An 11,985-nucleotide genomic window follows, 5' to 3' on the forward strand; every position below is an offset into this window, starting at 1 on the left:
AAAAAAAATGTCGAGCACCCTAAACCCAGGAAAAAAAAAAAAAAACTCCAAAAACTATTGAAGAATTCCAAAAATCCTCCAAGAACTCAAAGAACCCACTAAAAATTCAAAAAACACTTGAAAAATTCAAAAAGCCTCCCAAAACTCAAAGAACAATCCCCCCCAAAACACAAAAAATGAAAAAACACTCCAAAAACTCAAAAAGCACTAAAAAAATTTGAAAAACCTCCGAAAACTCATAAAACGTCCAAAAACACAAAAGGCCTATTAAAAAAAAAACACACTAAAAACTACAAAAATAAAAGGAAAAAAAAAAACACACACCAAAAAAAGCATTAAAAAAACCCGAAAAACCGCCAAAAACACGAACAAAGTAAAACCTAAAAGAGAAAAAAAAAAAAAAAAAATTGCCACGTAGGAGCTGGCTTACCTACCGTTACTGTTTACTTCGGGCTCAAGAAATGTGGGGCCAGCCCAAGTAAAAATATACTGGGAAAGCATTTTTAATAAAAGATTATGTTATGGTCTGCGTACGCTCGCTCATTGGAAAAAACGTCCTATGTATAACAAATAATTTATACGTCCTATAGTTGTAGTTGGCCAAAATTATAATAAATAATTTATAAGTCTTGTAGTTGGCCTAAATTACAAATCACTTTCTTGCTATAAAAATAATTTATAAATCAAATCAATTTTCATGAAGTAGTTGGCCTATAAAAAAAAAAAAATTTGTAGAAGACATTGTTCTGGTAAAACAAATATTAAAAGGATAAATGAGAGAAAAAAGACGTACAATTAAAAATTAGAAGAAAAAAAAAAGAAGGAAATAAAAACACAAAAGAACCAAAAAAAAAAAAAAAATCAACATAAGTGAAAAGTGATGATTGATTAAGAGATAAATACAAGCACATTAAAAAGATAGAAAGAATTTAAGAAAGTCAAGGAAAAACAAAAACAAAAAATATAGAAAAATTAAAAATTTGAAAAATATACTATAAACAATGGAAGAAAAAAATACAAAAAAAAAAAAAGGAAGAACAAAATTTAACAAAACAGAAGAAAAATTAAAGGATATGAGAAACAAAAAACATCAGGAAAAAAAAAAAACAAAAAACAAAAAACTTTATAAAAAATTGGTCATTGTGGTTGTCCTAAATTACAAATCACTCAATGTGGTACAAAAAATAAATTATAGCTCATTATAGTTGGCCTAAATTACAAATCACTTCTTGATATGAAGCAAAAAAAATCAAAATAGATAGAAAGAATTTAAGAAAATCAAGAAAAAACAAAAACAAAAAAATAGAAAAATTAAAAATTGGAAAAATATACTATAAGCAAAGGAAGAAAAAAATACAAAACAAAACAGAAAAAAGGAAGAACAAAATTTAATAAAACGAAAGAAAAATTAAAGGAGATGAGAAACAAAAAACATCAGGAAAAACAAAAAACAAAAAACTTCATGAAAAATTTAAGGCATAAATGAAAAATTGGTCATTGTGGTTGTCCTAATTTACAAATCACTCCATGTGGTATAAAAAATAAATTATATATCATTATAGTTTGCCTAAATTACAAATCACTTATTGATATGAAACAAAAAAATAAAAATAAAAATACGAAGAAGACATAGGTTTTGGTACAACAAATGAGTTAAATATCTAATACCCCTTAGGGTTTCATTTCTTTATTTTTTTACCCCCTAAGTTTTGATTTTTATCACAGGAGATCCTTGTGGTTTTGATAAAGACCAAATTAGTCATTCTGTCTATTGATCGCTAGTTGACTTAACGGAAGTCCATGTCACTGACACGTGGACCAATTAAAACTTGACACTTGGCATTAGTGGCCCCGTCATCAGTGATGATGCGGCTCCTAATTAAATATTTTAAATTCAAAAAAAAAAAAATCAAAAAGAAAAAAAATTTAGGGGTGGCTTGCCATTTGGGGGTGGCCAAGCCCATCCGGCCAGATGGGGGTGGCCAGGTGTCAAATTTAATTGGTCAACGTCTCAGTGACGTGGAATTCCGTTAAGTCAACTAATGATTAACGGACTGAAGAACTAATTTGGTCTTTATCAAAACCACATGGACCTACGTGATAAAAATCAAACCCTAAAGAGAAAAAATAAAGAAATGAAACTACAGGGTGTACTAGGTATTTAACCTATTTGTTTTACCAAAACCTATGTCTTCTTCAATTTTTTTATTTTATTCTCTCAATTTTTTTATTTATTTTTTTTTTTTTTACGTGAGAATTTTATGTTTTATTTAATTTTGGAATAAATATAAAATTGTTTTATATTGTTGGCCTAAATTACAATTCACTCCCTTTGTATCACAAATAATTTATAGGTCTTGTATTTGACCTAAATTATAAACCACTTTCCTGCTATAAAAAATAATTTATAGGTCAAATCAATTTTCATGAAATAGTTTGGGTATAAAAATATAAATTTGTACAAGACATTGTTTTGGTAAAACAAATATTAAAAGGATAAATGAAAGAAGCAAGACGTACTATTAAAAAAAAAATAAAAAAAAAAATAGAAGGAAATAAAAACACAAAAGAACAAAAAAAAAACGCAACGTAAGTGAAAAGTGAGGATTGATTAAGAGATAAATACGAGCACATTAAAAAGATAGAAAGAATTTAAGAAAATCAAGTAAAAACAAAAACAAACAAAAATAGAAAATTTAAAAATACGAAAAAAATAGACGATAAAGAAAGGAAGAAAAAAATACAAAACAAAAAAAAGGAAGAACAAAATTTAATACAACGAAAGAAAAATTAAAGGATATGAAAAACAAAAAAATTTAGGAAAAATTAAAGGGATAAATGAAAAATTGGTTATTAACTACAAAAAAACAATTTTTTTCTCATTGAAATTTTCTGACGTGGTGTTTTTGACGCGCGTTGATTGTCAAAAGCATAGGTGTCAGGAAAAAAATTTTCCTGATGTGCCAGTGGGTAGAACGTCAGAATTTTCTGACGTTCTACTGTCTCCCACGTCAGAAAATTTTTTGACGTGGTAAAACCCCACGTCAGAAAATTAAAAAATTAAATAAAAATTTAATTTTTTTTAAATTTTTCTTTTTTTTTTCAATTAAAAAATTTATTTATTTTTTTGAAATTCTTCTGCACGGCAGCTCCCTCTGCACACCATCTCTGCACCATGAAACACATTTCTATATATGGCCAGTCCCTCTCTTCTTTTCTCAATTTTCTCTCTCTCTCTCTCTCTCTCTCTCTTCTGTTCTCCAACTCTCACGTTCTCATTGATGTGAACCACAATGAGAACGTTGATGTGACGAGGCGCTGTTAAAGTACATGGTGACACTAAAATGGTCTTTGACATTTGGGGCTCTGAATATTTTCTGTTCTTTCTCACTCCTTGTTGGCTGTTTTTAGCCTTCGCTGATCCAGATTCATCTCTTTAGCAACAACAACGGCTGTGTTGTCAAGGGAACTGTTTTGGTCAATAAAAATGTAGTTTTATTATTATTATTTTTTTTTCCAATTGTTAACGTTTTTCTTTCGTTTTATATATATATATTTTCGTTTTTTGCTTTTTTGAAGTTTTCTCTAAGTTTTCGCGTTTTTAGGTTTTTTTTTGGGGGGGGCGGGGGTTGTTAGGAGTTTTTGGCTTTTTTTTTTTGCCTTTTCTTTTTCGATAGGCTTTTCATGTTTGTATAGATTGCATAGAGCATCCTTCTCTTCGCTTCTATCCCATCAAAATTTTTCTAATCACTAATGATGCGACACCTAATTAAATTTTTTAAATTAAAAAACTTAAAAAAAAAATTCAAAAAGAAATAAATTTGGGGTGGCTCGCCATTTGGGGTGGCCGAGCCCATCCGGCCAGATTCGGGTGGCCAGGTGTCAAATTTTAATTGGTCAACGTGTTAGTGACGTGGAATTCCGTTAAGTCAACTAACGGTCAACGGACGGAAGGACAAATTTGATCTTTATCAAAACCACATGGACCTCCGTGACAAAAATCAAACCATAAGGGAAAAAAAATAAAGAAATGAAACTCTATGGTATATTAGGTGTTTAACCAATTTGTTTTACCGAAGCCTATGTCTTCTTCAATTTTTTTATTTTATTCTCTCTCTCTCTTTTTTTATTTATTTATTTTACCTGAGAATTTGATTTTTTATTTAATTTTGGAATAAATATAAAATCCTTTTAATGTTGTCGGCTTAAATTGCAATTCACTCCCAATGTATCACAAATAATTTATAGGTCTTGTAGTTGACTTAAATTACAAATCACTTTCCTGCTATCAAAAATAATTTATAGGTCAAATCAATTTTCATGAAGTAGTTGGCCTTTAAAAAAGGAAATTTGTAGAAGACATTGCTTTCGTAAAACTAATATTAAAAATGATAAATGAAAGAAGCAACATGTACAATTAAAAATTAAAAAAGAAAAACATAGAAGGAAATAAAAACACAGAAGAACCAAAAAAAAAAAAAAACACGCAACATAGGTGAAAAGTGATGAATGATTAAGAGATAAATATGAGCACATTAGAAAGATAGAAAGAATTTAAGAAAATCAAGTAAAAACAAAAACAAAAAAAATTAAAATTTAAAATAAGAAAAATAGACTATAAAGAAAGGAAGAAAAAAAAAGAAAAAAAAAGAAAAAAAAAAAGGAAGAACAAAATTTAATACAATGAAAGAAAAATTAAAGGATATGAAAAACAAAAAACTTCAGGAAAAGGATAATGAAAAATTGGTCATTGTGGTTGTCCTAAATTACAAATCACTCCATGTGGTGTAAAAAATAAATTATACATAATTATAGTTGACCTAAATTAGAAATCACTTATTGATATCAAACAAAAAAGAAATAAATAAATAAATAAAAACATGAAGAAGACATAGGTTTTGGTACGACAAATGAGTTAAATACCTAATATTCCTTAGGGTTTCATTTCTTTATTTTTTCCCACTTAAGTTTTGATTTTTATAATAGGAGATTCCTGTGGTTTTGATAAAGACCAAATTAGTCATTCCGTCCGTTGACCGCTAGTTGACTTAACGGAAGTCCACGTCACTGACATGTGGACCAATTAAAACTTGACACTTGGCATAAGTGGCCATGTCATCAGTAATGATGTAGCACCTAATTAAAATTTTTAAATAAAAAAAACTAAAAAAAAATTTTCACAAAGAAATAAGTTTGGGGGAGGCTCGCCATTTGGGGATGGCCGAGCCCATCCGGCTGGATGGGGCTGTCCAGGTGTCAAATTTTAATTCGTCAACGTGTCAGTGACGTGAAATTCCGTTAAGTCAACTAACAATCAACGGACGGAAGGTTTAATTTGGTCTTTATCAAAACCACATGGACCTCCGTGACAAAAATCAAACTATAGGGGGAAAAAATAAAAAAATGAAACTCTATGGTGTATTAGGTATTTAACCAATTTGTTTTACCGAAGCCTATGCCTTCAATTTTTTTGTTTTATTCTCTATCTTTTTTTTTTTTTTTTATTTATTTATTTTACATGAAAATTTGATTTTTTATTTAATTTTGGAACAAATATAAAATTGTTTTAAGTTGTTGGCCTAAATTACAATTCACGTTCAATGTATGACAAATAACTTATAGGTCTTGTAGTGGTAGTTGGCTTAAATTATAACAAATAATTTATAAGCCTTGTAGTTGGCCTAAATTACAAATCACTTTCCTGCTATAAAAAATAATTTATTGGTCAAATAAATTTTCATGAAGTAGTTGGCCTATAAAAAAAGAAATTTGTAGAAGACATTGTTTTCGTAAAACTAATATTAAAAATGATAAATGAAAGAAGCAACATGTACAATTAGAAATTAAAAAAGAAAAATATAGAAGGAAATAAAAACAGAGGAGAACAAAAAAAAAAGGCACAACATATGTGAAGAGAGATGAATGATTAAGAGATAAATACGAGCATATTAAAAAGATAGAAAGAATTTAAGAAAATCAAGTAAAAACAAAAAAAAAAATTTAAAAATATGAAAAATAGACTATAAAGAAATGAAGAAAAAAATACAAAAAAAAAAAAGAAAAAGAAAAAGGAAGAACAAAATTTAATACAATGAAAGAAAAATTAAAGGATATGAAAAACCAAAAACTTTAGGAAAATGATAAATGAAAAATTGGTCATTGTGGTTGTTCTAAATTACAAATCACTCCATGTGGTGTAAAAAATATATTATAGATAATTATAGTTGGCCTAAATTAGAAATCACTTATTGATATAAAACAAAAAATAAACAAATAAAAAAATAAATAAAAACATGAAGAAGACATAGGTTTTGGTACGACAAATGAGTTAAATACCTAATACCCTTTAGAGTTTCATTTCTTTATTTTTTCCCACTTAAGTTTTGATTTTTATAATAGGAGATTCCTGTGGTTTTGATAAAGACCAAATTAGTCATTCCGTCCGTTGACCGCTAGTTGACTTAACGGAAGTCCACGTCACTGACATGTGGACCAATTAAAACTTGACACTTGGCATAAGTGGCCATGTCATCAGTAATGATGTAGCACCTAATTAAAATTTTTAAATAAAAAAAACTAAAAAAAAATTTTCACAAAGAAATAAGTTTGGGGGAGGCTCGCCATTTGGGGATGGCCGAGCCCATCCGGCTGGATGGGGCTGTCCAGGTGTCAAATTTTAATTCGTCAACGTGTCAGTGACGTGAAATTCCGTTAAGTCAACTAACAATCAACGGACGGAAGGTTTAATTTGGTCTTTATCAAAACCACATGGACCTCCGTGACAAAAATCAAACTATAGGGGGAAAAAATAAAAAAAATGAAACTCTATGGTGTATTAGGTATTTAACCAATTTGTTTTACCGAAGCCTATGCCTTCAATTTTTTTGTTTTATTCTCTATCTTTTTTATTTTTTTTATTTATTTATTTTACATGAAAATTTGATTTTTTATTTAATTTTGGAACAAATATAAAATTGTTTTAAGTTGTTGGCCTAAATTACAATTCACGTTCAATGTATGACAAATAACTTATAGGTCTTGTAGTGGTAGTTGGCTTAAATTATAACAAATAATTTATAAGCCTTGTAGTTGGCCTAAATTACAAATCACTTTCCTGCTATAAAAAATAATTTATTGGTCAAATAAATTTTCATGAAGTAGTTGGCCTATAAAAAAAGAAATTTGTAGAAGACATTGTTTTCGTAAAACTAATATTAAAAATGATAAATGAAAGAAGCAACATGTACAATTAGAAATTAAAAAAGAAAAATATAGAAGGAAATAAAAACAGAGGAGAACAAAAAAAAAAGGCACAACATATGTGAAGAGAGATGAATGATTAAGAGATAAATACGAGCATATTAAAAAGATAGAAAGAATTTAAGAAAATCAAGTAAAAACAAAAAAAAAAATTTAAAAATATGAAAAATAGACTATAAAGAAATGAAGAAAAAAATACAAAAAAAAAGAAAAAGGAAGAACAAAATTTAATACAATGAAGGAAAAATTAAAGGATATGAAAAACCAAAAACTTTAGGAAAATGATAAATGAAAAATTGGTCATTGTGGTTGTTCTAAATTACAAATCACTCCATGTGGTGTAAAAAATATATTATAGATAATTATAGTTGGCCTAAATTAGAAATCACTTATTGATATAAAACAAAAAATAAACAAATAAATAAATAAATAAAAACATGAAGAAGACATAGGTTTTGGTACGACAAATGAGTTAAATACCTAATACCCTTTAGAGTTTCATTTCTTTATTTTTTCCCTCTTAAGTTTTGATTTTTATCATAAGAGATCCATGTGGTTTTAATAAAGACCAAATTAATCATTTCGTCCGTTGATCGCTAGTTGACTTAACGGAAGTCCTTGTCACTGACACGTGGACCAATTAAAACTTGACACTTGGCATTAGTGGCCCCGTCATCAGTAATGATGCGGCTCCTAATTAAATATTTTAAATTCAAAAATTCAAAAAAAAATCAAAAAGAAAAAAATTTAGGGGTGGCTTGCCATTTGGGGTGGCCGAGCCCATCCGGCCAGATGGGGGTGGCCAGGTGTCAAATTTTAATTGGTCAACGTGTATGTGACGTGGAATTCCGTTAAGTCAACTAATGATTAACAGACGGAAAGACTAATTTGGTTTTTATCAAAACCACATGGACCTACGTGATAAAAATCAAACCCTAGGAGAAAAAAATAAAGAAATGAAGCTCCAGGGTGTACTAGGTATTTAACCCATTTGTTTTACCAAAACCTATGTCTTCTTCAATTTTTTTATTTTATTCTCTCACTTTTTTTTTTTTTTTTTTTTTTTACGTGAGAATTCTATGTTTTATTTAATTTTGGAATAAATATAAAATTGTTTTATATTGTTGGCCTAAATTACAATTCACTCCCTTTGTATCACAAATAATTTATAGGTCTTGTAGTTGACCTAAATTATAAACCACTTTCCTGCTATAAAAAATAATCTATAGGTCAAATCAATTTTCATGAAGTAGTTGGTGTATAAAAATATAAATTTGTACAAGACATTGTTTTGGTAAAACAAATATTAAAAGGAAAAATGAAAGAAGCAAGACATACTATTAAATTTTTTTTTTAAAAAAAAAAATAGAAGGAAATAAAAACACAAAAGAACCAAAAAGAAAAGAAAAAAAAAAACGCAACATAAGTGAAAAGTGAGGATTGATTAAGAGATAAATACGAGTACATTAAAAAGATGGGAAGAATTTAAGAAAATCAACTAAAAACAAAAACAAAAAAAAATAGAAAATAGAAAATTTAAAAATACGAAAAATAGACTATAAAGAAAGGAAGAAAAAAAATACAAAACAAAAAAAAGGAAGAACAAAATTTAATACAACGAAAGAAAAATTAAAGGATATGAAAAACAAAAACCTTCAGGAAAAATTAAAGGGATAAATGAAAAATTGGTCATTGTGGTTGTCCTAAATTGGAAATTACTCCATGTGGTATAAAAAATAAATTATATATCGTTATAGTTGGCTTAAATTACAACTCACTTATTGATATGAAACAAAAATAAAAAATAAAAACACGAAGAAGATATAGGTTTTGGTACAACAAATGAGTTAAATGCCTACTACCCCTTAGGGTTTCATTTTATTTTATTCCCCTCCCTAAGTTTGATTTTTATCCCTTAAGGATCTAATATGGTTTTGATAGGAATAATGCCTAGATTTATTTTAAAGACATTGTTTTAGATGAAACAAATATCAAAAATGATAAAATGAAACAACATGTACAGATTAAAAAAAAAAAAAAAAAAAATGAGAGGAAATAAAAACACAGAAGAACCAAAAAAAAAAAAAACCCAACATATGTGAAAAGTGATGATTGATTAAGAGATAAATACGAGCATTTTAAAAAGATAAAAAGAATTTAAGAAAATCAAGTAAAAATAAAAACAAAAAAAAATTAAAAATTTGAAAAATATACTATAAACAAAGGAAGAAAAAAAATACAAAACACGAAGAACAAAATTTAATAAAACAAAAGAAAAATTAAAGGATATGAGAGACAAAAAACATCAGGAAAAAAAAAAAAAAACAAAAAACTTCAGGAACATTTAAAGGAATAAGTGAAAAATTGGTCATTGTGGTTGTCCTAAATTACAAATCACTCCATGTGGTATAAAAGATAAATTTTAGATTATTATAGTTGGCCTAAATCACAAATCACTTCTTGATATGAAGCAAAAAAAATCAAATTGAAAAATAGGGTTAGTAAATTTTTTGGTACCTGAGTTTTCACTTTTTTATTTTCCCCCCCCTGAGTTTTAAAACATGACAAATCTAGTACCCAACCTATGGGAAAAGACGGAATCACTACCTCCGTTAGATTCCGTCAGTCCCAACTAACGGACGTCCATGTCATCGCCACGTAATTACGCTATAATGGCGACATATAAGCTAATAGGATTCATCTTCCTCCTCAAACCCAAGCTTCCTTGTCCGTTTACCCCTAAATCGCATGAGCCCTAGACTATGAGCTCCACAATCCGTTCTCTTCCTTCTCCACAATTCGTTCTCTTGCTATTCGAATTGAGCTTCGATCAGTCTCACACGTAGGTACGGTAAGGTCGAACTCCCTTTTCTTCTGTTACCTTCCTTCTTCTTCTTCTTCTTCTTCTTCTTCAACCCAGAGCTACATACCTAGTTATCTCCAAATGACCTAAACCCTAGAATTGAGCTTCAATCTAGTTTGCAGACGCACTCGTAAGGGATATCGAACTGTCTTCCATCCGTCGACCTTGAGAACTCGTACTGGAAAGCGCAGAGAAGAAAATGTCATCAAGTCGATTACGGGAATCCAAAGGAAATGAATCTTCTCTCAGCTTGGATAAGGTATCTACTCAAACCAATCAACCAATCTTGAGCTTTAGTTTTTTCGGTGGATACTATACCCAAATTTCAGCTTTGCTTTTTTTTTTTGTGAATACTGTACCGAAATTAAGCTAGGGTTCACGCTATTTTCCTTAGGAGCTAATGAAGTCATCATCTGCATCTGGGTCTTCTTCGGTGGTCTGTACTCAGACGTCCTGGGTTTGTTACTGCTCGTTACCTGCACCATTGAAGACATCCTAGACTCCAGAAAACCCTGGAAGGAGATTTTGGGATTGTGCTACCTATGATTCTAACGTGAGTAGTTTCATTGCACAATGCATATTGGTCTGAAAGTTATTCCTGCATGAAGTGAGTGTAATGGTTGGATTGATATTTTGATATTTTATGTATATACAGAGAAAAGCAACATGCCTATTTTTCAAATGGATGGACAAACCAATTTGTGAAAGGGGTATGAAAGTTATTCCTAAGCTGTTGGATAGGGTGAAAGAGCTGGAGAATGAAAACTGTCAATATTTGGCAATGGTGAAAGACCTTGAGACTGAACGTGATGGCTACATTGCAAGGGTAAATCAGCTATAGAAGGGGGATGATAGACAATTGGAAATGCTTACCTACTTAGAGAAGGAGAAGGATGTGTATAGGGCAAGAGAGAAATTTCTCATGTTTGGTTTATTGTTGTCATGGTTGATGATAATAATGTTGATTGGCATTATTGCACTAAGTAAATGAGTGTTTTGTAATGTATGTATTTATGCAAGTGATTAGTTATTGACTCTTGTGTTATTGCACTAATTAACTAAATGTTTTGTCAATACTGTTTCAACTTAATTTGACCAAATTATTGACATTCCAAATAGTGACCATAATTTGAGCATGCCATGTATATGTAATCAAAGAAGACCAATTTGGACCATTTGGAATGTACACTGCATATTGGTCTACTTTGGACCATACTCAAATAATGCATATTGGTTTAATTTGAACTACACCCAAATATGCCATAAATTCGAATTAAACAAGTCCTTCCACATTGTCCATTAACCCAATCCCGACCATAGAACAAATCTTTCTCTTGCCCTTGAAAGATCATCCAAAACAATCTGGGAAACAAAACAAAAGTTCATAGTCAATCTCAACAAAAAATTGTTTTTCAACAACCATTCAAACCAAGATTGCTTACGTCTTACACAGTAAAACAATAGGTTAGGAAATTAAATATGTTATAATAAAAATAGAAGGTGCAATCTTTTACAAGTGATTCTTCTGGGCTGAGAGAACTGCCAAAAGCTGCACGTCCAAATGGTGTGATACTGTATAACTCAGTATCTTCATTCCATTCGAGAAATTTTCTGTGGCACAACCATTCAAGAGATTTCTGGGCTGATTTCTCCACATATTCAAATGGTTTGGTGGAATTCAAAAGAGTACACCTAACATATCGAAGAATATCTCGAGCTGTTTGGACAATTCCACAGGCCACAACATCTAAAATAGCATGAGTCATTCCATTAATATCTTCAGATAGACAAGAATGCAAAGGTGGACAGCTTTCATTAAGAAGGCCCATAATTCTATTGATCTCGTCCGGTTTGCAAGTTAA

The sequence above is a fragment of the Corylus avellana genome, chromosome ca5 (genome assembly GCF_901000735.1).
Source record: "Corylus avellana chromosome ca5, CavTom2PMs-1.0".
NCBI lineage: Eukaryota > Viridiplantae > Streptophyta > Magnoliopsida > Fagales > Betulaceae > Corylus > Corylus avellana.